The 25,009-nt window shown below is 44.6% G+C and overlaps 1 protein-coding gene across 2 annotated transcripts in view; it reads right to left on the reverse strand.

Annotated features, from left to right (window-relative positions):
* The window catches only part of CNGB3 (cyclic nucleotide gated channel subunit beta 3), a 1,205,394-nt gene that overhangs the window by 157,578 nt on the left and 1,022,807 nt on the right, over positions 1–25,009 (reverse strand). The gene's annotated exons all lie outside the window — the stretch shown is intronic.

The following is a 25,009-nucleotide window of genomic DNA, read 5'->3' on the forward strand; positions in this document are numbered from 1 at the left end:
TTTGATGTTGCAGCAGTTGATTGTGAATTGAATACTCCTCTGCTATTATGTCACAGTAGAAGGGTACAGCATTCAAAAGCGGAAATAGTTGCTAAGGGTTGCCCATGGAAGCCATATACAACAATTAAGATATATTTATTATAATTTAACTCAGGTGCTTTCCCTCAAATATCTATGATGTGGCCCAATGAGTATACATAAAAGTGTTTCAAATCTATATAACTTTACAGAATCCAAATCCTGCACAATTTAACAATGCAACCAACATAAAAATATCCGTCTAATCTATGAAATCGCAATTTACAGTCACATATAAGAAAAAGACATAGCTGATTGGTTATCTATGTTACAGTGCTTATGCTAGTATTGGGATTTCTTTCTAAAATGCCCTCCATAGAGACATAATTTCAGACGGGGTCACAATGTAAACACCAGAAAAAGCAAGAGCATCAGAGCAAGCTCAGTTATAATATTATAAAATGATTGAAACAGTAAATGTTATTAAAATATCAAATGTATATTTTGTACATAAGGTAAGACACTGACATTTGCTAGGAAGCATAGGCTGAAAATGTGTACTGTGTGTCAAAACCTCGGATGTAAGTTATATTTAGTACAACCCACAAACAAGAGTGATAGTTACTTTTGCATGATACGTATGTTGAAGAAATTAGGCTGACACATCAATTTTGGGTGATGACAAACAGAGACCGCTTTATTGTTATCTTACAAGACAAGATACCAGCATCGTACACCTGGAAAAACTGCTCTAACCTGACTCGCCCTGTAGAGCTCTCACATTTATGAGTCACTAGTCAGCTGACAGATTCAAAACCTAAGAACATTCTGTAACCTCGCACTAGTCTTTCTGGCAGAATATCCATCAGCCATGCACACAATATATCTTTTTATTCATATCTAGACCTTCTTTGAAATCAACATTCAGTTAATGCATCACATTATGAGCTCTCCTTGAATGCCTACCACTGAGGGGTGCATACATTCCTCTCATCGTCTCGCCATCCACGCTTTCTTAGCGTACCAATTGTACCATACACAGCAGTTTATTCAATCATATGGGCCTAAAAGACTGTTGCTTCAATTACAGCAGACAGCTCTTTTCAGTCCTACCTTCTACACAGGCTCAAGAGTCCAGCAGTAAGTAACTATTGTCTCAAGTCAATCTATTAAAGTACCTTTTAAAGCAATGTAGTCGGGTGAGGTGAAAAGGAATACAATGGAGACAGAAGGAAACAATAGTGCGGTCAAGCGGGGCATATACAAAAAAGGAAATGTTAGGGTCCACACTTGAGTGATTCTTCCTAAAGCGTGTTTGCAATTTTCTGTAGACTAACTTTGAAAGTTGCTTGTTAGAAATAATTGGGGTCGTTCCATAGAGTTCTGCAAATTTATTTCCATAGAATTATATATATCTTGTGAGTTATAGGAGACACAATGCTTCAAGTCTGACCTACTACCAAGGTACCGAAACATGCGCAATCTTATAGCAATACATTTATGAGCATGGTTCTATCTCTAGCGTTTTCATGATGAGATGCCAACAACTTCATCCAGGAGCTTAAATTAATATTTACCGGCTCTTATGGTGCAACCTTTTTTGTTAGTAAATAATTGCAATTTCTTTCTTTCTAGACTCTGTCATAAGAGACACATTGTGGATGCTTAAGCAATAGGATAGCAATATCTGTTGGAAATGCAAAAAAGCAGGAACATGCAAACATCTGTTGTTGGATTGTCCATGTTATTTGTGGGGACATGATTCAAAGAATGGCTCTGGTAACATTCTGTTCATCAAGAATGCAATGATCTGCCAAATAAATCAATGTGCCCCAGTGTCATTGCCATATGGGTTAAGACAACATTTTCGGTTAAGAAGTACATTCTCTCAACAAATTGGAAATCACCAAAGACTCTGAAAGTAGAATTAGTTTAGTACATTGATAATATGAGTCATATTTAAATCAAGAAGGCAATTGGAAGACTTTTAGAAAATGGGGCTGAAATAGGTGTCAGTGCATTGTATTGCTAGGGATCAGCCCTGTCCTCGTGCAAGGTCCATCACTCAGACAAAACGTACTCAACCGATGCAGAAACTCTCGTGGGCATGGGAGCCACCGCACTCGATACGGTTCTCATATGCCTGACTTACACTTAAAAGGCTTTTGCCCGACTTCTGCCCAAAAGTCTATAGAGGCTGCCCATGAGCCATGAATGCTGAGAGAGCAGGATCTGGTTCTGGTATAAATCATTCCGACACAAACAGAGCTGTGTCCCTGCAACTACTTTTTGGCTGAGCTCGAGGTCACTTATATGTCATGGAAATGTAGTTTGATGATTGGATTATTCTTTATCTTACCATTGATGACTTAAAAACTAAAGAAGTACTGACTACCTTTGTGATGACCCGAGGTATGTTGTGTTGTTTCTTTCTACTGCAGAGAGGTTTTCCTGACACCAGAGAGTGAAAGGAAGTGTGGTTGCCTAGAGATTTCTAAGAATTCTTATTGTTGGTAAACCTATGATAAGGAATCCTACTGACAAGGACCCGTCCTTCCCAGTATATGGGGAGCAGCTCTATCTTTTCTACCTATCATAGCCACACGTGGAGGTTCTCTTGAGGCAGGGTGGGAAGGGCTGTTGCCTCCCATTGGACAGGCGAGCAATACCTAACTGCCTTGAGAAGTATTCATTTGCACCTTCTGAATGATTAAACAAATTCTGACTTTAAAATGTTGCTGTGTTGTCATGGGAAGGCAGGAAATTGCCTGATTTTGTCTTTTTTAAATAGCTTCAAAACAATTCAAACACACATTTTAGAGTCATCTCTCAAACTCACACCAAATTGTGTAAAGTGGTGAATTTTTGTGTACAAATCAGACAACCCCATCTTCACCCAGAGAGGCATCGCCTCTCCCTGATCCCCAACTTTATAGTGCAAATGGCTGTTGATGGGTAAGCCAGGTCCCTCCTGCTACAAAAATCCCCTTTGGGGACAGTTCACAACTTCTGTATTAAATAGATCCTCTGCATATCTGGAAGTACAACCCTCAAATTAGATACATTATTCATACTTGTTCTTGCCATTATTCCTTCTCAAACTTTTTCACAAAGGAGCTCCTGCACAGAGCAGTGTCTAGTAAAGAGACAGAGATAGTGTTTATTTGAGAATTCCTGCTCATTGGACTGTCAATCCTATCCCTCCCTGTCCCAATCACCTTCCATTTACTCTTAGCATACGTCTTTTCATCTTTGTGCACCCAATGCACACCCCCTTTAGTCAAGGGATGGGGCACCCCCACTTCATGGGGACCTTTGAGGAACCCATACTCCACCTTTTACGTTTCCTGCTTCTCATCCAATCATGAAAAACCATCATCCTGAAAAATATGTTTTAGAGTTGACTCAACAGCAGGTAGGTGGGTGAGGGGGAAGTTCATTTTGGTATTGTGCTAATGTGTTTGTGCTGTGTGAGTGAGGTTTGAGACTTGTGGCAAGCATTGGGAGTAGGCTCCTGTCCTGATCATTTGACGAATGCTTGACCAATTCTATTTGCACAACAAAAAAGATGATGACTGGAAGGTTTAGAATGAATCTTAACCTCTGGCATTGCTCTGAGCAACCCACCAGACCCTCATTCTTTGCTGCCAAGGCATTACAAAAGGGGATAACCCATATGCAAATCATGCTTGGTACCAACCTGAAAGGGGTAGTCCAGCCCGAATTGCTTGGTCACATTACTTCTGCATGAGAACACAAGCATCTCCAGGCATGTCTCGGCCTTGTTGAGCCTCATCGTTGAGGAGTAGCTTGGGCCAGACTAATTCTATTTGGGCATTGCCCTGGTGGGAGTAAGTCCCATCTGGGTACTCAGCACTGCACTTGAGGAAGTTGTTTGAGATGCCTCTAAGTCTGCCTATCAACATAATAAGGAACGTGAAATGAGCGCTGGGGTTTATGAGACCTCAGGCAGACCTTTCTTGTTGCCAAATGTTCAAGCCTCCCATAATCCTTATGGTATTGAGTGGAGTTTCAACACTGCCCTCTACCCTTATCTGCCGATTTATCAGCTCCTTTTTGCACACAAGAGACAATCCATCTCTGAGAGAGATGCAGAGAAAGAGAGAGGGAGAGAAAGGGAGACACAGTTTTACAAAAGTAAAGTAAAAAAGTTAAATGAGAGATGTCTGGAGAGGCCATGTTAAGTAATTTCTCTGTGTTGCTATATCAAGCAATTACTTGTTGTGCCTTCCATGCCCTTTTCATGCCTGAGATGATCTGCTACATATGGCCTCAAGATTGTCTGTTTCCCTCAACAATTTACCCATCAAGCTCTGTGACTGCTCCTGCACTGAGATGCTTAAATGCTTCCAACAAACAAGCCAGCCATGCATGGCACTTTAACACCTCTCTGAACATACCTCAACCACAGGCACACAAGGCTCCCTTTCAGATAGGAATGCCTCTATGCCCTGCAACACAGAACACCTAGAAACGGACTCACATGCAGAGCTCGAGATACTTCAGGGACCAGACATTAGAAAGTTTACACTGGTGCAAAAAACATTGGGGCCATATTCGAAAACATTTGCACCGTTACAAGTGCAATTTTTCATGTGACATCATTAGTTGTCTTAATCAATGCTATAATGAAAGAACTGGACTGCATGTCCCAATTTTTAGGATCTGAGTAACAAACATTCATATGTGGTTGTATGGGAGTCAAATACATTCATACACTTCGTGTCTTCAAGGTGCTCTTTCAGGCCATAGTTTAACTAGAACTGGGCTCTGTTTTCAGACACCATTGCTTTTCACTATTTGGTAAGGAGATTACTGCCTGTGATATATGCCCTGAAGAATAGAATGGCTGCTTTGGTGGAGATAATTGTATGTTTGCCCGATTTACATATACAAGTACTGTTGCCTAACTCTGTGGTCAAGTCATGCTTTCTTAATGCCTTACGGAGTCCATCTCAACTACCTTCAATACTTTGTCTTCCCACTCCACATTCAAGAGCAGAGCAGACCTTGTATTTAGTCTTTTGAGGATTTCACAGCACACAGTGCATAAAGCCACAAGCCTCCCCACGTCATCGGCCAAGCCTGACGACTAGTAGTGTTTCTGCAAATTACCTTTGTTTGCCAAACAGTTTACCTTCTTCTGAGCTGCAATGGGTGCCAATATCTTACATGCTTTCCGCAGAAGCTTCCCATTTCCATGTAATACATCTATGTTGTGGTAGGTGAATAGGATTAGTGTCAAATTCCTCTCTTCTGCCCTTTTCTTGTCACATTCTTCAGCACTATGCAAATGATGCTGTATAAGGCACGCCTGTGTTCTTCCCAAGCTTGCTTGGTGATTGTCTAGTTCATATGGTGTGGCATGCCTGAAAGGCTGACTACAGCATATCCCATTTTAAGATATATTTTCATAATGGTTCCCCAAAACTGCCACAGGACAGGAGGTCCATTCATCTTATCGTGCTCAATGAAATACTGGCATTCCTGCATCTTGGGTGCGAGGTGGGCTAGCTTCAGAAACCTGTTTTCTGAGGTCTGCAGTGTCAGGATGTTTACAAAATGCTTGAGGTAAATCTGGAGCTCACATTCAGTCAGCATTTCACTCTCTATGACAGTTCATTTCTATCATGGATTTAGGAACTAAGGTAAAGACTGTATCGTTTGCATTAACACTGTGACCAGCCCTTACGCACTGGCATCCACAAAATTATTTTATCTAGTGTTGGGATGCACTTACAGCGTCCCAGCCAAGCAAAATGGTTCAGGCTAAGAAAAACCTATTAGCACGTATCACAGTGTGAGCAGGGCGTGTTTTGTTCAGCATAAGGCGCACAAATCACTTGTAGTTAGTTTTGACACAAATTAAATACCCACAAATAGTAAAACAGAAGGAGCAACAAATATATTAATGTTGCAGTTGCAGATGTTATAGATGGGGCAATGTTATAGGCCATGTGTTTAGGAATTGTATACAAAGTTATGTATTTCAGTGAGGGGTGAAGAAAGAGCTGAAACAGGTGGAAGAGCTGAAACAGGTGGAAGATGGAGTCAGAAAGGTACTAGGTCAGTGGGTTAGCATGGCAGGAGTGCCACCATATTGGATTTGCTGAGGCTCTGTTTAGCTTAGTCACAAGACAAATCCTGTTTCCAACCCCTAAGAGAGAATCCAAGGTCAGAGGCACCTGCGCTGCACAGATAAATGCTAACTGTATCCAGTTGCAGTGCCTGAATTTGTTGGGAATGGAATGTTAGTTATGGGGAGGGCAGGTAGGGATGCACGCTTTGAAGGACAAATTCACGAGAATGGGGCATGAGGGTTTGGGATGCCAATAGGCCAGGTAAAAATGTAGAGCACTACTGCTCTCACCCAAGGAGCGGTCATCCCATTTGAATTACAATTAGACGCATAACCAAAGCAAATAAATCCCTGAAATTCAGACTTAAGAGTGGTGCCCTGGTCATGTCATTACTGGGAACTTGGGATCTGAAGGAGATAAAGGGGGAGCCGTGCCTGGAATGTTCTGTAATTTGGGATAGGAGGAGCAGAGGTGATACCAATTAATTCAGTGCATGGCCGGGGGTCTAGCTTGTGGGCGCCATGGCTTCTGGTTAAAGAGAAAGCCCATTGTCTTATCAAAGCAGAGTTTGCACCTGCCAGTTTTACTTTGAAAGTCTGAATCGGAGGGTTGCACATCACGCGATCGCCAGGATTCATTATTGTAACAATTTACTTATTAGCCAATCCCTTACCTATATTTAACGGTGAAGAGGTAGTGGGCAACGTGAATAAGATAATGGGTTTAGATAAGGTGTGGCCAATCGGTCCAGGGAAAATAGGGGGATATCGGTATGTTCTCTAGATGGTAGCCAACGGGGATGGTGGGATAACATTGTTACCTACCTTTGCTGATTTGCGGTTTTCCGCTATATAACCTGTAAATTCTTTGGCCGTGACGAGCATGATCGGTGCAGTGATCATTTGGTCTCTTGGATTATTTTTACTGCATTGGTTTTGGGTTACTAGTCTCTTTACACTAGTTACATGCCAAATGTGCATAACCACAATGATTTTGTGATTTCCTTAATTGTTCTGTTTAACGCCCCTTAACAGCAGATCATTTGTATTTTTCTAATTAGTGCTCTGATGCACTCTGAAGACATTGCAAAATTATTTATTAACTTGGAGTGCATTTCTGCCATTTCCATATATGACTCCAACTGCACCCTGTCCTTACGGCATGGGTCCTCTTCTCTGTGGTGCCCTAATGAATCTTGCCAGCTGCAGAAATGTAGTAGTTCGAGTAATCTACTGTGACTGAAGTAGACTACCTTTTTGTCTTCTGAGATGGAGGCCACAAATCGCTCGTCTTGTTAATACTTTGTCACAGGTGTCATTATGCTCCAACTTCATCTTGCCATGAACAGGTAATTCCAGCACCAGCAATTTTACTGGACCGACAAAATACAAAGTTTGCCAGTGGGACCACTGATTTACCTCCAGCTGAGAGCTGTAGGTTAATCATGCCCCTACCAGCAAATAAATGCTGGAATTACCGGCACCGGTATTATCAGTCCAGTCCTATGGGACTCCATGGAATGGGGATATAGCCAGGGTCATACAATGTCTGACACCGGATGGAGATGATGGAAACTTTTGTTTTCAGAGTGTTCTCCTTGCTTTCTATGATCAAATCATTCCATACAAGTACTTTCACATCTTTGCCCTTAGAATGTTTAGTATCTCACATGTGCTGTGTACCAGCGGAATTGGGGATTTGCAAATTCACAATGTCCCACGCTAGCAGAGAATCTTGGGCCCATCAAAGGCTCCCCAATGCAAAAACCGAAGGCTCAGCCATGGGGCAAAGTATACTGTCTTTTATTAGCCAATACAGACAAGGATCATACAGGAAACAATTCTCCAGCAATCTCAGCTCCTGAATCTGTGTCACATGTTTTTATTCAAGAGTGACGTCACAAAGATCAGGTCCACCCCAAAAACCTATGGGGTGTTCTCGTTGGTCAGTTTAGACTACATATAAGAACTATATTTGGGGGTCCAAAACGAAGGGCAGATGGAGAAAAAGTGCAATTCATGTTGGACTTGTTCGGACCAGGAGGACCGAGGGCCCAAACCTCTGCTCAGACTGCAGGTAAGTATGCAACAACATGTGTTTACTCCCTCTGTCCCCACAGGCCATCCCCACTCCCTCTGGTCCCTCCATGATGTTCTGTGTGCCCTCCGCCCCCTCGTGCACACAGGTGTTGTCTGTTTTACTTGATTCTTCTACCCTGCTACCCCTCCAGCCTACTTTCATAGGAGTCTGTCCTGATACATTCTGGTTTCACCATCACCATCTTGTGGGCAATGCTGGATTTGACTTTTATGGACTTCATTGATTAACGTTGCATCACCCTTTCTCAACTCTCATGCTGAACTTCCTTTGCATCTTGTACTCATGGTGGCCCTGAATAATGCTGTTCCCATCTTCAGGTTGTATCCTGGCTTGCAACATTGGGCCTCATTCCGACCCAGGCGGTAAGGGGTTTACGGCAGCGTAAACAGCGCCGACCCTTACCGCCTGATTCCGAGGACCCTTAGCGCCATGGAGGATTTAACACCTGCTTTTAGCAGGTGTTAAAATCCATGGCGCTAAGGGACCTTGTTGTTAATTACGCCACCGTAATTTACGGTGGCGTAATTAACGCCTTCCCCACTCCCATTATGCCCTAAGGGGCAAAAATGGGAATGGGGAAGGGTAAATGGGGATTGGGGACTTACCGCCCCGCCAACCTCGGAATGGGGCGGTAAGTCCGCCAACCACCATGGCGTAAACATAGTTTACGCCATGGTGGTAAAGGTACGACCCAGGCGGTAACTTACCGCCTGGGTCGGAAGGAGGCCCATTATGTGTTACTACTGACTTCTGCAATTGTATTCGCTCTCCCCTCTTGCTTCTCTGCTCTTTTTGACTGCTTACTCTCTGTTCTCTCCTCCTTTCCCTTTCTCCCTTTTCCTATCTCCTCCTCTCCTCCCCTTACTTTCTTATATGTACTTACTCTATTATAATTGTCCCTGGACCTAGTATGATAGCAACCTCATTTGTCTCCTCCCCTCTCCCCTTACTTGTCCCCCCTCCCAGCACTATCTGAAATGTCGTCAGGCCTAGTACGATAGCCGCTTATTTTGTTCCTCCCCTCCCTTTCTGCACCCCTCTCCCTAACCTTCAGTTTTTTTCCGGCTCTACCAGAAATATCGTCTGGCCTAGTACAGTATTCGTCTGTCTGTCTCCATTTCCTTCCCACTCTCCCCCTCCCTTCATTATCTATGTCTTAGCTCTTGCACTATCTGAAATGTCGTCAGGCCGAGTGCGATAGTTAAAGGATAGTTCCGGGACTTTTTTTTTATTGTTCCTATGGTTCGGCCATGTGTTTTTAAGCATAAATCGGTAGATCGTAGAAAACTTTCCTATGGACATTACCCGACTTTTCGTCCATTAACGCACTCGAAAACATCCGCCATTTTATGATAATCCTATCATTTCCCCCCATCGCCCTGGCTCACCTGCTTTTGAGGCACTAAATCAAATCCCCCGCCCCTGAGCCTGACATCAGCAGACGCGTACCGCCCATTTCCCGTTTCGTGTCAACAATCGCTGCGCCTCAGCTAATGAAGTGTCGCCATGGAAATGGCAGGACGCCTCTTTCCTCAATAAGTATAAACAGACCGTTTCACAACACACAGCAGCAGATTTTCGAATCCATTCCTCTCTCTGTGTTACTTTGAGTATTCTGTGACTCGTTTCTGTGCTCTGGTCAGCTACCTTCGTTGATTGTAGCCCGTGTGAACACATACCAGTACCACCGCTATAAATTATTTTACTTTCTTTACCACATAATGGCTACAATAATGCCGTATATGTACGAGCCCGAGTACACCGAGGAAGAACTACTGGAAAGGCAAGCACGCGAAAACGATGGGGATTCGGACGGCAGTTGGGAGGACCAGTCAACGGATGAAGAGCCTGGACCATGTCGCATGGACGGCGTCTCCACCTGGTGCACGTGCAATCGGTGCGAGCTAATGCCAACTGAGGAGGAGAACTGCTGCTGCCGAGAAAACTCGGGATGCCTGGCCTACATTTCGGAAGGCGAGCCAAGTCCGCAATGCATCACCGAGCTGCCAGAGTTCAGGGAAGCCTGCCTCTCACGGACTGTGTTGAGGATGATGATGGTGCTTATGCACGAACTTCGCGGCACTGTTCGTCCGCGTAATCCGAGTAACAAGTAAGTATACTCTGGTTGTGATGTCAGTGATGCCACTACTATGTCATGGTCGTCTCCCACATATAAAATTACATCTACATATCATTCGAATGCATGTAAATTGGTTCCATATTGTGCATTTTCTAGATAGAATTTTTTTCAAAGCAGAATGACATTTTTTACCTGAATCGACAGTGATAAGAAAGTTTTGTCATTTTAATACAGTTTGTATCTTTCATTTTCACAGGTGGTACAGGCTGGTGGCCTATCGTTGCTTCACTTGGTGGCTTCACGGGAGGCTCGGACACCGCATTCGGAGAGTAATACCTGCCTGTGCGGTACTTGCCATTAGACAACATTTCCCCAGCGACAGTGGACAATACCGCGGATTTTCCCTGGATGTGCTGCAACTGCAAATTTACAATGTGTAATGTTTATTATTTATGTTCAATTGAAATTAAGATCCAAAATAAAACCCAATATATATTTTAACAATGGTTGTTTTGATTTGTTCAAGCGTTGGCAATAAAAGGAAGGCCGTTGTATTTTATTGATACAAAACATGGTTATAGGTAAATATGGTTGATGATAATAAATCATCCTTTTGGGCACCGGGTACAGAGATGACCACCTCTGGCCCGTGCCGCCTTGCCACCACAGGCCAGCCTGCTGCTGACTAACTGCCTAGGCATCCAGGGTCTCCAGGGTGAACTGCACCCATATATTCTCCTGGGAGGGTGAGGTATTTATAAACTCACCCCCCTGCCTTCCATGTACTAGATCCTGCAGCCAGCCTCTTACATGCAGTTAGATGGCCTCTCCTTGGTGAGGCCCTGCGGCAAACGAGTCTTGTCTGCACGACCACCGCCCCAATCCACCCCCCCGCCCTATCAAAGGCAGTTCGCACCGGGGTACTTGCGCTGGCAAGTGGAGCTGTCAGGGAGCGATAAAGGCCAAGAGGTGCCAAAGACCATGTACACTTCAAAGTGGTCTATAGAGCATGGGTTGTTGTTCCCATGTCTACCTCCAGACCCCGTGTCTCCTGCCAAGCATCCCCCCTCACGCTGGACGCCCCCCTGCAATCCACATAAGTGTGTCTCCATTCACGAGTCTTCCTGTGTCTTGTCTGCACGACCACCGCCCCAATTCACCCCCCGCCCTATCAAAGGCAGTTCGCACCGGGGTACTTATGCTGGCAACTGGAGCAGTCAGGGAGCGATAAAGGCCAAGAGGTGCCAAAGACCATGTACACTTCAAAGTGGTCTATAGAGCATGGGTTGTTGTTCCCATGTCTACCTCCAGACCCCGTGTCTCCTGCCAAGCATCCCCCCTCACGCTGGACGGCCCCCTGCAATCCACATAATGCCACGACATATACACGTCATTCATTCACAAACACACCCCTGTTTCGAATTCTTTATAACCCACTTCATATTTCTAATGAGCACTTCTTTGCGCTTTGCTAGTCAACCAGTGAAGGTGCTGGTTATCTGCTCTTCGTCTCTGTGAACTTCCGTGACCACTTCGAGGAAACTCGTCAGTTTGCAACCTGTGAACTGCTCCCTGTTCTACGACAAGAAACTACTCTGATCCCTGCATCTAACTGTTTGTTCGTCAAGGTAAAGCCATGTACCATAATCATTTTGCGTCCAATTTCTTTTCGTTCAAGACAGTACATGCAAGGAACTAGTCACATGTTCTGAGTTTACATTGGTATTCATAGAGAATTGTTGATCTTTACTTTTCAGAACTTTCCACAATGCCTGCCTGTTCCATTGGCGGTTGCCCTTCGAAGACCCATAATAAATCTGAAGGTACTATAATGCATGTTTTCCCTAAGACAATAGATCAGATAAGAGAATGGGTCCGATATTGCGGATATCCACCGTCTGAGCTTGAAAGTAGAGTCCTAGAGGTCTTTGCGGACAAGAGGGGTGATCGATACCGCATCTGCAGCAGGCACTTTACCTCTGACATGTACTCCACATCATTGCTAATAAAGAAGAACACACTGCGAGCGAGGCGAAAATTGCTCTCAACCGCTATTCCCACTCTATTCGTCCACATCCCTCCACTGGTGAGTCAAGTTTACGTATTTATCTCTTGGCCTTGTGGTAGTGTGTAGCATTAGCTAACAATAATTTCCCCATTTATGTATCCACTCAATATGAAGGCGGAAGATTCTCCATCCGTGTCGTTATTGCAGTCATCAGCCACTTCAAGCGCCTATCGGGTAATCTTACTTGGCTATTCTGCCACTGACTTGTTTTAGGCATGTAAATCAATAGTTTTAATTTATCGTGTGATTATGTTACCTAATGGTACACCCTTGTACTCGTCCTCTAGTCTTTGTTTTCAGTTATAATTATTGTTATCCAAAATAATGCAAGTACTGTCTTTCAGGGAGATGCTGAGGAGTCCAACGTATTGACGACTACCGTTGATGTCACTCAGATGCTCGAGGTACGTTTCAGGACAGTTCCGTCGCCCTCCTATGTGTCTTCTTTTTTCAATTTTGTGTTCATTACTAATGAAAGTCCTATGTTTCAGGTAGTCGATGGAGCATTAGTCCAAGAAGAAGGGGGAGCATGCAGTTACGGGTCGGCGCAACAGCTTGCAGAAGTGTGCACCGCAGTTACATCGTCCCTTGATGTTCTTATGCATTTCGAGGTATGGATACTGACAGTTCGATCAAGTGAAATCATATGACGTGATTACATCCGCTATACTTCCTTCTTTATTAACGCAAGTACTATGTTTCAGGGAGATGACGGAGCTTCTTCTACAAGAACATCACCCCTAGTAGTTGATGCAGATCTCTGGGTGGTGACACTTCCAACGATCAAGCAAATCGAATCATATTTACATATCCATTATTTATTTTAGACAACTGATCATTTGTGCAGGTCTATTTAGATGAGCCGTTCACGCCTGCACAAAGTTTCTGTTCTTTTTATCAAAATAGAAAACCATACTAATGCAATTACTGTGTTTCAGGGAGTCACTGAAGCATCATCTTCAATAATATCATCAATGGAAGTCTATGAGGAGCCCGAGGTATGGATCTTGACAGTTCCATCTAACTAGATCAACAATGCGTGAATAATTGTCGTTTGAATGTTCTACACAAAGCGTTCATTCGTGTTTTGCTATTGAGATGTACGTGGGTATTGGTCCCCAAGTACATTTTGTGTTTTCGATATTATTATACATACTAATGAAAGTTCTATGTTTCAGGGAGTCGATGGAGCGTCAGTGCGTGATGGATGTGCTTATCATGAAAATGTAGTCGTTGCAGCGCAAGAGGAAGTGGAGACATGCACACACGAGTCGGAGCAACAGCGTCCTGATGTTGAAGTTCGAGGCAAGAAAGTTTCAAAGAAAAGAAAGCAAAAGAAGGTTAGTGTCCTGGTCACTATATTATGTTGTTTTTCACTGTTAATAGTTCAATACTGTAAGTTGTGTTTAAACTGAACATCCCTTTTCCAATCTGTCCTCTAGTTGCGAGTGGGTGTACGAACTAGATCTACACAGACAGTGAAGCGAACGAGAGATGTTGCTTGTCAAACCTTTCGGCAGGGACTTGAGACTGGAGATGCATCGTGCCAATGGGAAGAATATGAAGTGATTGACAACTGAGCTATACCACCACCAGCCATTGATAGTGAATGTCCTCCTGGTAGTTCGGATGCAGTCGGAGATCAATTCACAGAATCCACACCCGCAAAAACTAAGACCGCGAGAAAGTTGAAGAAATTGTCTTATTCACCCATCGCCGGAGAAGGAACAGATGTTGCAATGGAAGAGAATGAAGTGGATTACAATGAAACACCATCAATATCACTGAACATAGCGGAAGACGATATCAGAGATTCTACCTTTCATGTGAGTGACATGTCCTCAACGTTACAGGCCGAACCAGCTGGGATGCAGAGTGACAGTATAAGGAAAGAGGCCAAATTCATTGTATTCGATAGTTGTTTGATTGATATTATTATTCGGTTGAAATGTGGGCATTCGGTAGGTGGGGAAGTATGTGGGGAGCCATTGATTAATGTGACTCGTGCAATTCGAGGCACTAACCTTAAAATACATGCCACCTGTACAAAATATCATCCTTTCTCATGGTCTGCACAACCCATGCTGGGACAACTGCCAGCAGGCAATCTACTTTGTGCAGCGGCTGCACTTTTTAGTGGTTCAAGTTTTAAAAAATTAGAGTCTTTCTTTCAGTTTGTGGGAATCCATTTCATTGCGAAAACTCAGTTCTACAAATACCAAACCGATTATCTATTTCCAGCCATTAGCGAAGCTTGGAGAATGGAAAAAATGTCTATTGATAGTACATTCGCGGGCAAACGGTTCAGGCTAGCCGGTGATGGACAGTGCGACAGCCCAGGATTTTCAGCCAAGTACTGCACCTACCACTTTCAGGACATGGAAAGTAAGAAAATTGTGAGTTCGGTGGTCGTGCAGGTGTCACAAAGTACATCCTCAGTGGCCATGGAGAAAGTTGGCTTTGTAGCATCATTGCAAGAGTTACAATCGCGGGGAATGGTGATTGACCTGATAGCCACGGACAGACACGTTTCAATTGCCAAGACAATGAGAGAAGAGTACAAAAATATAAATCACCAATTTGACGTTTGGCATCTTGCAAAAACAATCAATAAAAAATTGTCGGCTGCAGGTAAAAAAAAAGATATGCAAGGTATTTCACAGTGGTCCAAGTCAATCAGCAACCATCTTTGGTGGAGCTCAAAAACATGTGGAGGGTCGTTGGAAATTCTACTGGAAAAATGGCGGTCAGTAATGCTACACTGTACAAACGTGCACAGCTGGAACACGAACCAACATTTCCACAATTGTGAACATGGCCATTTGTCCACAGAGGAGGCACGGAAGAAGAAGTGGTTGATTCCTACATCACCCACTCACAAAGCCATTGAAAAGATTGTATTTGATAAAACTATAACAAAAGCTTTGAGGGGACTCACGGAATTCTGCCACACAGGAGATTTGGAGGTGTTCCACAATATGTGCCTAAAGTACAGGCCAAAACGATTGCATTTTGGCATGGAGGGCATGATAAATCGGACTCTTTTAGCGGTCTTGGCACATAACCATAATGTCGGCCGTCAACAAAGTAGGACGACCGGAACTTTAGGGACGCTTCGCTACAATAAGGCCTTCACTAAAAGAAGTAAACAATGGGTGATCAAACCAGTGTTTGAGGATATGCAATATGAGTTTATTGAGAGACTTATTGTTGACGTCCTAGATAGGCACATAAATGGAGTTGTGAACGAACCTGTGCAGGTGACAAATGCATTGCCACCCAACATTGCCTCTGTTCCATGTCCACCTAAAGAAGAGCTCATTGAGAAATACACATCACGGTTTAAATGATTGTAATTTGATTGTCTGTTCTCTCGAGTCTCCTCATGTCGCAGGCCCATTGAATATGTTTATCTATCCAACCTTGTTCATTTGCGCATTAAATTAAACCAAACAGTAATATAAATGATTTTTCCAAAAATATAGAATGTCTCCGTATTTATGGTTCTGTGGGGCTGCAAAGCACGCAGACAAAATGCAAAGATGGAGTGTACATTTCAAGTCCTGTAAGACGGCCTTACACTGAATGTAGCTAACTAGGAATGTGTGTTCGTTCAAAGTGAAGGTCAGCTGCTTTGATTTTTTCTCGGGTGCCAGAATGGCCCACGACTCAGTATAAGGTTCTATTGTTATTTGACCTTGACAGGCCGGGACCACGTAAGAAACGATAATGAATATAATTTCAGAAACGAAAGCCATTTCATGTTCGTTCATTAGAAGAAATAAAACGTCGGCATAGAAGGAGTGGTATTTCGGGGCTGCCCTACGCACAGACACAATGGAAAATGCAAATATAATGTAAGTAACTCTTTAGATGAGTTTATACCGCAATTTAATTACTATACAGTAGCTTTAAAGACGGGTTAAGTTGTACTTGTTCATTCTATGTGGCATATTGTTTTGTACCGCGCACTATCTTGGGGAGAACCGTCTCCTTTTACGGAAGCACCTCAAAACCTTCCTCTTTGCTTCTGCTTTCTCTCTCCCTCTCCCCTGCTACAACTGGTCCACTGTCTGCGACCTCTGTCCTGGGCCCTTCCACTCTCCACCTGCACTCCCTGTCAACCCCTGCACTGGGGGACTGTCTCAGTATCCTACAGCCCCCCCTTGACGTATAAAACCCAGTTGCACTGTCCTAGCTATGAAATAATTTCCAGACCTAATATATAAAATGAATAATTTTAATAAAGATCTGATGGTGAGACTAATTTCCTTTTTTTATGTTTTTCAAATAGATACATCATCCATTATTGTCTGTGTCACAAGTACAAGACACCGGCGGATGGGTTTTTTAACCGCCAGTTGCTTCTCCGCGTGAACAACGTTAGCACCCTGACCATTTTGTGGGACGATCGCCAAGTACAAGTATGCCCTTACGCGGTACTAACGGCTAGATGCAACATACAGACCGTTGTGGTGGCCTAGTGCCTCGTTGTTGGAACAGCCATGCGATTATCAGTGCGACCGAAGAGCTTATTTTATCGTAAACCAACACCCTGTCTACTGCACACGAACATCGCTTGCCTCAAGACGAAATATTTTGGATCGAGAGCAAATAAAAATTCATTGATCTAAGACCCTGTGTACAGCAAAGGAACATCGTGTGCCTCGAAACAAACTTTTCGGAACGTGAGCAAATAAAAATGCAAATCGCTGAATATTCTCAAAACATTTGATGTCAAATAAATGTACTTTGCCAAATGTACAATCTTGCCGTTTGCTTTTAAACCACAGTTTCATATTCCGAATTGTGGCGCTGTATTGTGAGATGATCTAAGACCCTGTGTACAGCAAAGGAACATCGTGTGCCTCGAAACGAACTTTTTGGAACGTGAGCAAATAAAAATGCAAATCGCTGAATATTCTCAAAACATTTGATGTCAAATAAATGTACTTTACCAAATTTACAATCTTGCGGTTTAATTTAAAAGTACAGTTTCATATTCCCAATTGTGGCGCGCTGTGTTGTGTGAGCTCATCTGTGTTGATTTCCTGGTTCTGTGTGGAGTCGCGTAGAAGACGCCTGGGCGCGTTTGCCTACGCAGCACAGTCACGTCACGGATAGAGGCGGGGAATATGAATGTTTTGATCAAGTCTGTTTCAGGGGCGGGGGATTTGATTTAGTGCCGCAAAAGCAGGTGAGCCAGGGCGATGCGGCAAGTGATAGGATTATCATAAAATGGCGGATGTTTTCGAGTGCGTTAATGGACGAAAAGTCGGGTAAGGTCCATAGGAAAGTTTTCTACGATCTACCGATTTATGCTTAAAAACACATGGCCGAACCATAGGAACAATAAAAAAAAAGTCCCGGAACTATCCTTTAATTGCACATCCTTACTGTTCATGGCCTGTAAGAACATGGCCTGTAAGAATGTCATTGTATGTTCCCTTGCACCCTCCCTTGCCGTGAAGCGCTTTGAAACGCATTTTGTATGGGTGCTATATAAATGAACTATCACATCATATCATATCATCCCTGTCTCTCAGTCAGTCTGTTATACATTCCAGGTGGCTAACTTGTACATTTCCTCTATCCCCTCTTCTGTCCTCGGTAGATTTAGAGATTTCCAGTTTTTCCAATGTTGTGGGATGAATCTGATGGTGGCATCACTTCTTTCCCGGCTTTGACCTCTCCCCATGTGGCCAGGGGACAGCAGCTGCTACCTGATCCTGACCCTGGGGTTTACTATGTGAGGGAGGATCACATGGGGGGAGACAACCTCCAGGAGAGTATCAGAGTACCATAAAAACAAGGAATGCTATTCCCTTTCCTCTCTTGAGGATATCCCATCCATACCCAATGCCATACTGGCATATTGTTACACCTCCCCTCATCCACCTAGGGTGGATACTGAAGACCTTCTAACAAGTCTGTATGTTAGCCATCAAAATCTGGCTTACCCCCTAAGACTTGTGAAAACATCTTCTCATACTCTACTTACAAGTCATCCAGAGCTGACTTGCCCTTATAGAACACTTAACCAGACTTTACATGTCAAACACCAAGAATGGACTGCCATTGCCATAACCACAAGAATACTTGGATGAGGAAGATGAGTCGAGTAATGCAGAGTGGAAAAGACCACCAGTATTGGCTGCACTCTAGTTGTTGTGAGCACATACCAATAGCCGAGAGATTTAAACAGCAGCAACAGCTGACTGGGGAACACTGCTGGAGGGAAGAAGCTGGTTCTCTCGGGACAGACTGTGGGGCTGCAGAGTGTGCTGTGGAGCCATCAGGCTCAAAAAGGCAAAAAAGGGAAGCGGACCGCGAGAGGGAACATGCTGCAGGAACTCCAGAAGAAAAAAAGCAGGGCTGTTGGGTGTTCGCAGGTGTTGAGTGGCAACATTTACCTTACCAGAGACTAACGTGGAGCAGCAGAGCCCAGCAGAAGCCGTGAGTGGCATAGAAGGCAAGGGACAAAGGCAGCAAGATGGGAAGAGATGTCGAATGACCGCCACCGGCTTGCCACGGGAAGAGTGAAGTATGCTAGCGAGAGCCAGTGAGTCCCCAAAAGGGAAGCAGGGACACCGGTGTGTATTGGCAGACAGGCCAAAGACAAATAATTGTACGGGAAGCAAATTAAGTACTTGAAAGAGAAGGAACCAGTGAACATTTTGTTAAAAGGGAAACAGATGAAAAGTATGAAACTTTCCAGACTGTGAGTGTATGAAATACACATTTAAGAAAAGCCCTGGCCGGAGAGTGTGCCAGGCAGATACAGTATTAGATAAAGAAAACAAAAGAAGATATTAGATTTTGAAGTGTGTGTAAAGTCTACATGAGAAAAGCCCTGAAAGGATAGTGCACCAGGCAAAGTAAAGCTGCAATGATGTGCTTTTAAGAAATCCCTGTCACGAGAGTATACCAGGCAGTTGTGTTTAATAAAGTCATAGCAGGAGAGTATACCAGACAGTTTTAGATGTGTGCATTTAAGAAATCACTGGCAGGAGAGTATATTAGGCAATTGAACGTGCAGTTACATAAGAAAGCCCACGAGGCAAGGACAAAATGAACAGTGTATAAGAAATATATAACCTAATGGGGTCCTGAGAAGGATGTATCAGGACTAGCAAAGACTTTGTAAAACCAAGGAGAAAAGGATTGAAACCTGTCAGGAGAGTACACGAGGTATCCCTGTGTACCAGTGTAAGAATCTAACCACACTGATAACAATTTAGTAGGTTTAAAGAAGGAAAAGGCACCAACCTGGAGTAGGCACAGCAGACTTGAAGAGTAGAGAATTTACCTAGTTGCCCTATCCAGCCCCAAGACTCGACAGTCAGGGCTAGATAGGGCTTCCAGGGAAACCCTCAGGGGGAAGAAAACCCTGTTCTTGTGGATCTGGTGGAAGCATGGAGGAAGCTGAGAAGACTGTCAGAGGAGGGTGGTCTTGGGAACTCTTTGAAAGGCACTGGAATGAGAAGTCAAGGATTAGTGATAAGAAATATAGGAGGACAGTCTGTTAACCATGCTCCATTGAAAATTACCTTATGAACAAGGTTTGTGCTTTAATATAAGAATCTGCTTACAGGGACTTCAAGAGGGATTGCTAGCGGACCTGGGTGAAAGGCAGTAGAAGGAGTAACAGTAGTGTGGATAAGAGAATGCTGTTGAGAGGGTCAAGACTGTTAGGAAGATATGTGTTACGAAAGCACCCCTACCGTGTCTGGGACAGTTCTGCTCCAAGAGCTGAGTGGCTGCCGCGGAAGAATGAGGGAGAGGCAGCGAGCTCCGGTATCAGTAAGATCTATTTTTTAATGCCGCGGAAGCAACGGACTGTGTGACTGTGATATAAGGAAGAAGAGTTATTAGCACAGAACACTCTAAATGAGGCACTGCTTGATAAGAAGAGAAAAGGGAGGCGTGGTTTCTGAGCTGGTACGGCTTGCCTTGAACGGGCGTTGAGAGCAAGATTATCGCAGATGTAGTGAAGTGTAAGCTGTGTGTTTAGAAAGAAGGAAAAGTAAGCAAAGCAATTTAGAAGCTAGAATCTCAGAATTCCTGTTTAGAATGGAAATTAACTTACGGAGCGTAGCCAGGGGATTAAGGGGAGTAGCAATGTATTGTTGCTCAGGACATGACACCAGATAAACACACGCAGAAGCTGGGGGCAGAGTCTGTGCTGTAGGACCTCTTCTGATGCCTAGAATGCTGCCTGTGGCTTGTGGCGCCACCTTAGTGGTACTGAAGTGTAGAAATGAGATGCTGCGCCATCTGCTCCCGACTGACCATCTGCGCCAGTGAGGCCGGAAGTGCTCTAGGATTTTCTCCCTGTCTCGATAGTTCAGGATCTTGGCTATTATAAGCCTCGGTGGGTCTCCTGGTGGTGGCCTCCTTGTCAGGGCCCTGTGCGCCCGTTCCACAGCGAATCCTTGGGTCAGCACCCCCCCGGTTATTTCTTGCAGCAGCATTGTTTTGATGTATTCCGTGGGGCTTGGTCCCTCTGCTCCTCCCGGCAGACCCGAAATGCAGACTTTATTCCTCCGGGCCCATCCCTCTGCTTCCTCCGCTCTGTTTTCAAGGTTGCTCACACGCTGTTCAAGGATGTGGATCTGTTTTGTGGGACGCACTTGCAGCTGTGTTCGGGGCTACTTCCTTTTCCAATTCGTCTGTACGTTCTGCTAGCGTTCTGACATCTTGTCTGAGGAGGTTCACCTCTTCCTGCACCGCACCTACTTTGAGTTCTAGTGCTGCCTTCAATTCAACCATGGCCGATTCCAGTTTAGTTTCCCACGCAAGTTTCAGGTCCGCTATTGCTTCCAGGATTTGCTGATCTTTGCTTGTGGTGTCAGGACCCGTGGTGCCGTAAGCAGGCTCCTGGCTCCTTCTGCCGTAAGCAGCGTTTTGCTATACTCATCCAGCGTGGGTTGCTTGCCCTTTGTTTTAGCCTGTTTGGTGCCATCATGATTTTGTTTTGCGTTTCTCCGCCGGGCACCCTGGTTTATGGCCTGCTGTCATGATGCCCGCTCCCGGGGAGCCGGTTCAAGCCCTGCGTCCCCAAAAGCGGACATCCAGTCCCCAAGGAAGGACCCAGCAACCCCATATAGGGGCCCTTTGGGCAGTGTCCTGGCGCCTATGGCGCCAAATCGATCTGGTGCCCGGTGCACAACCCCCTTGTAGCAGGATTTATGCCCTTACCAAACCTGAGAATCTGCATTTGAGACAATATTTGGATCAATACCTAGCTAATGGTTTTATTCGCCCGTCAAAGTCCCCAGCATCCTCGGCTTTGTTCTTCGTGCCCAAAAAAGAAGGCGACCTTAGAACTTGTATCGATTACCGCGCATTGAACCAGATAACAGTTAAAAACCGTTATCCTCTGCCTCGCTTGCATATACACCAAGTGAAATCTCCGGGGGGCTTATCATCTGGTACGAGTTAAAGAAGGCGACGAATGGAAAACTGCCTTCCGTACTAAATACGGATTATTCGAGTACCAGGTGATGCCTTTCGGATTGTGTAACGCGCCGGCTGCCTTCCAATACTTCATGAATGATGTCCTTCGGGAACTCATCGATGTTTGTGTTGTCGTATATATCGATGACATTCTGGTGTACTCCTCTTTGGAATCTGATCACAAAAAACACGTCAGGGCAGTACTTGAAAAACTGCGCCAACACAAACTATTTGCTAAATTGGAGAAATGTGTTTTCCATACCACAGAAGTCGAGTTTCTAGGTTTCATTCTGACACCCAAAGAAGTCCGAATGGACTCAAGAAAAGTGGATGCCATCCTCAAATGGCCATCACCTAGCTCTGTAAAAGGGGTTCAAAGCATACTCGGCTTTGCCAATTTCTATCGCAGGTTTATCCCGGAATTTTCACGCGTGGTACAACCCATTACTGCACTCTTGAGGAAAAATAAAAGTTTTGAATGGTCTGAAGAAGCCGAGCAGGCCTTTCAGGATTTAAAACCTAAGTTTACCTCTGCACCTATATTGAAACACCCGCGTCCAGATCTCCCTTATGTCGACGAGACTGACACATCCAGCCTAGCCATGGGAGCTGTCCTGTCCCAAAGAGATCCCGAAACCAACCAACTGCATCCCGTAGCATTTTGGTCCAGAAAATTCTCGGCACCCGAGGTTAATTATGCAATCACGGACAAAGAACTGTTAGCCATTAAGTCCGCTTTTAAAGCCTGGCGGCATTATCTGCTTGGCGCTTGACATACCATCACAGTGATCACTGATCACCGGAATTTACAGTATTTGAAAACCGCCAAGGCTCAGTCATCACGGCAGCTCCGATGGGCTTTGTTTTTCGCTGAATTTGATTTTGTGATTACCTATCGACCTGGCTGCAAGAATGGCAAAGCAGACGCCTTATCCCGAATTGGAATGGGAGAATCTGATACAAACTCAGAACCAGTACCAATAATTCCCGAACAGAGGATTCTAGGCATGACTTCGTTACAGACGCTTGAAGACATTCAAGCCAGAGTGAAACAACTCCTGGACCCTACAACCTTACAGGATTAGATGCAAAAGGGATCAGACTTTACCATAGATAATGGTTTACCTTATTTCCAAGGACGCTTATTCCTGCCACATAAGGAATTACACAAACTAGTTATTTCCGGTTATCATGATGCATTAATAGAGGGACACCCCGGTATTGCCAAGACAGAGGAAAAGGTGAAACGACAATTTTGGTGGCCCGCTTGGCGAAAAGATGTTAAATCTTTTGTGATGTCCTGTGGTGTTTGCACCCAAAATAAAAGTCAAAAGAAAAGACCAGCCGGTCTCCTTCAACCTCTAGACATACCGCCAGCACCCTGGCACCCCCTATCAATGGATTTTATTACGGACCTGCCTCCTTGTTCGGGGTATAATTTTGTTTTCCAAAATGGCCCACTTTATTCCTTTGAAAGGTTTACCTTCAGCTTCTGTCCTAGCCAAAGAAGTCCTCGAAAATATTGTTCGGCTACATGGATTCCCATCTATACTAATCTCTGACCAGGGAAGCCAATTCCTTTCCCACTTCTGGCGCAAATGTTGTCAAATGGCGCAGATCGACGTAAGATTATCGACCAGTCACCACCCTCAGACCGATGGTCAGACCGAGAGGACAAATCAGACCCTTGAGCAATACTTACGGTGTATGTTACAGCAATCTGAAAGCAACTGGAAAGACATTCTTTGGATAGCCGAATACGCATATAATAATTCGGTACACTCTGGAACTGGCCACAGTCCTTTTTATACTTTGTTTGGGCATCACCCTCGAACCTCAAACCTTGACTCACCTCAGAACCTCGGAATGCCTGCAGTAGAACATCTGCATTCTACAATTACCCAAGCCTTCAAAGGGGCAACTACGCATTTACAACAAGCCAAGAGAAAATACAAGGAGAATGCTGATCTACATTGGAGTGAAGCACCTCCGTATCAGATTGGGGATCAAGTGTGGTTAGCTACCAGACATTTACCACTCAAAGGGCCTCGAACTTTTAACCCAAAATATCTGTTACCTTATTCTATTACGGCAATAATTAACCCAGTGGCTGTTAAACTTGATTTACCAGCTAGTATGCAAATTCACTCTGTTTTTCATGTGTCACTTCTGAAACCAGTGGTACCCGGAACCCGACTACTCAAACCTCCAGAACCTATTCTAATAGATGGGGAGCCCGAATTTGAAGTGAAGAACATTTTAGACTCAAAAATGTTTAGGTGAAAACTGTTCTACCTAATTGATTGGAAGGGGTACAGACCTCAGGAGAGGTCGTGGGAACCCAGCGACCATGTGCATGCACCTCGAGTAGTCAGGAAATTCCACCGACTCTTCCCAGACAAACCAAAACCCCCGGAGGGAACAACCTTGGGAGGGGCCTTGGGGGGGAGTGCTGTCATGATGCCCGCTCCCGGGGAGCCGGTTCAAGCCCTGTGTCCCCGAAAGCGGACATCCAGTCCCCAAGGAAGGACCCAGCAACCACATATAGGGGCCCTTTGGACAGTGTCCTGGCGCCTATGGTGCCAGGCTCATAAAAGACATCAGTCCTGGCGCCATAGGCGCCAGGCTCATTATGGAAGTGCTTGGGTGCACTTACCTGATGCAGACCATGCTGCAGGATCCCGGCCTCCTTGAGGCCTGAAAGGAGCTACTTTACCTGTGGGACTAATTTACCATCCGGGCATGGTCGGGGAAGGATACATACCTGATTGGAGGAAGGATACATACCTGGAACTTCTTCCAAGGCTATTTAAACCCCACCTGAACAGCCACACGTGCTTCGCGTTGTTCTGCATATAGCAGCTGGACGCTCACCGTGTCTGCTCCTGCATCCTGACTTCTGCCACGCCCGCCAGCATCCTGGATCATCTGCAAAGGAAGAGAAGAAGAGAACAGAAAAGTCCTTACCTGCTAAATCCGCATCCCGGAGACATCTCGCCGACAATCCTGAAAAGGAAGACTTTTATTTAAAAGCTCATCACGTCGATCGCTGCAGCGCCGCATTCCACTCACCTTTACAGGGCACCTCCATGTTCAGCAGCGATCATCCGGATTTGCAGTCACGCCCCAGCACCTAGGGAGAAAAAGACCAGAACAAAAGGTGAGAGAGAGAAGGGAATAAGG

The sequence above is a fragment of the Ambystoma mexicanum genome, chromosome 5q (assembly GCF_040938575.1).
Source record: "Ambystoma mexicanum isolate Mex_15411 chromosome 5q, UKY_AmexF1_1, whole genome shotgun sequence".
NCBI lineage: Eukaryota > Metazoa > Chordata > Amphibia > Caudata > Ambystomatidae > Ambystoma > Ambystoma mexicanum.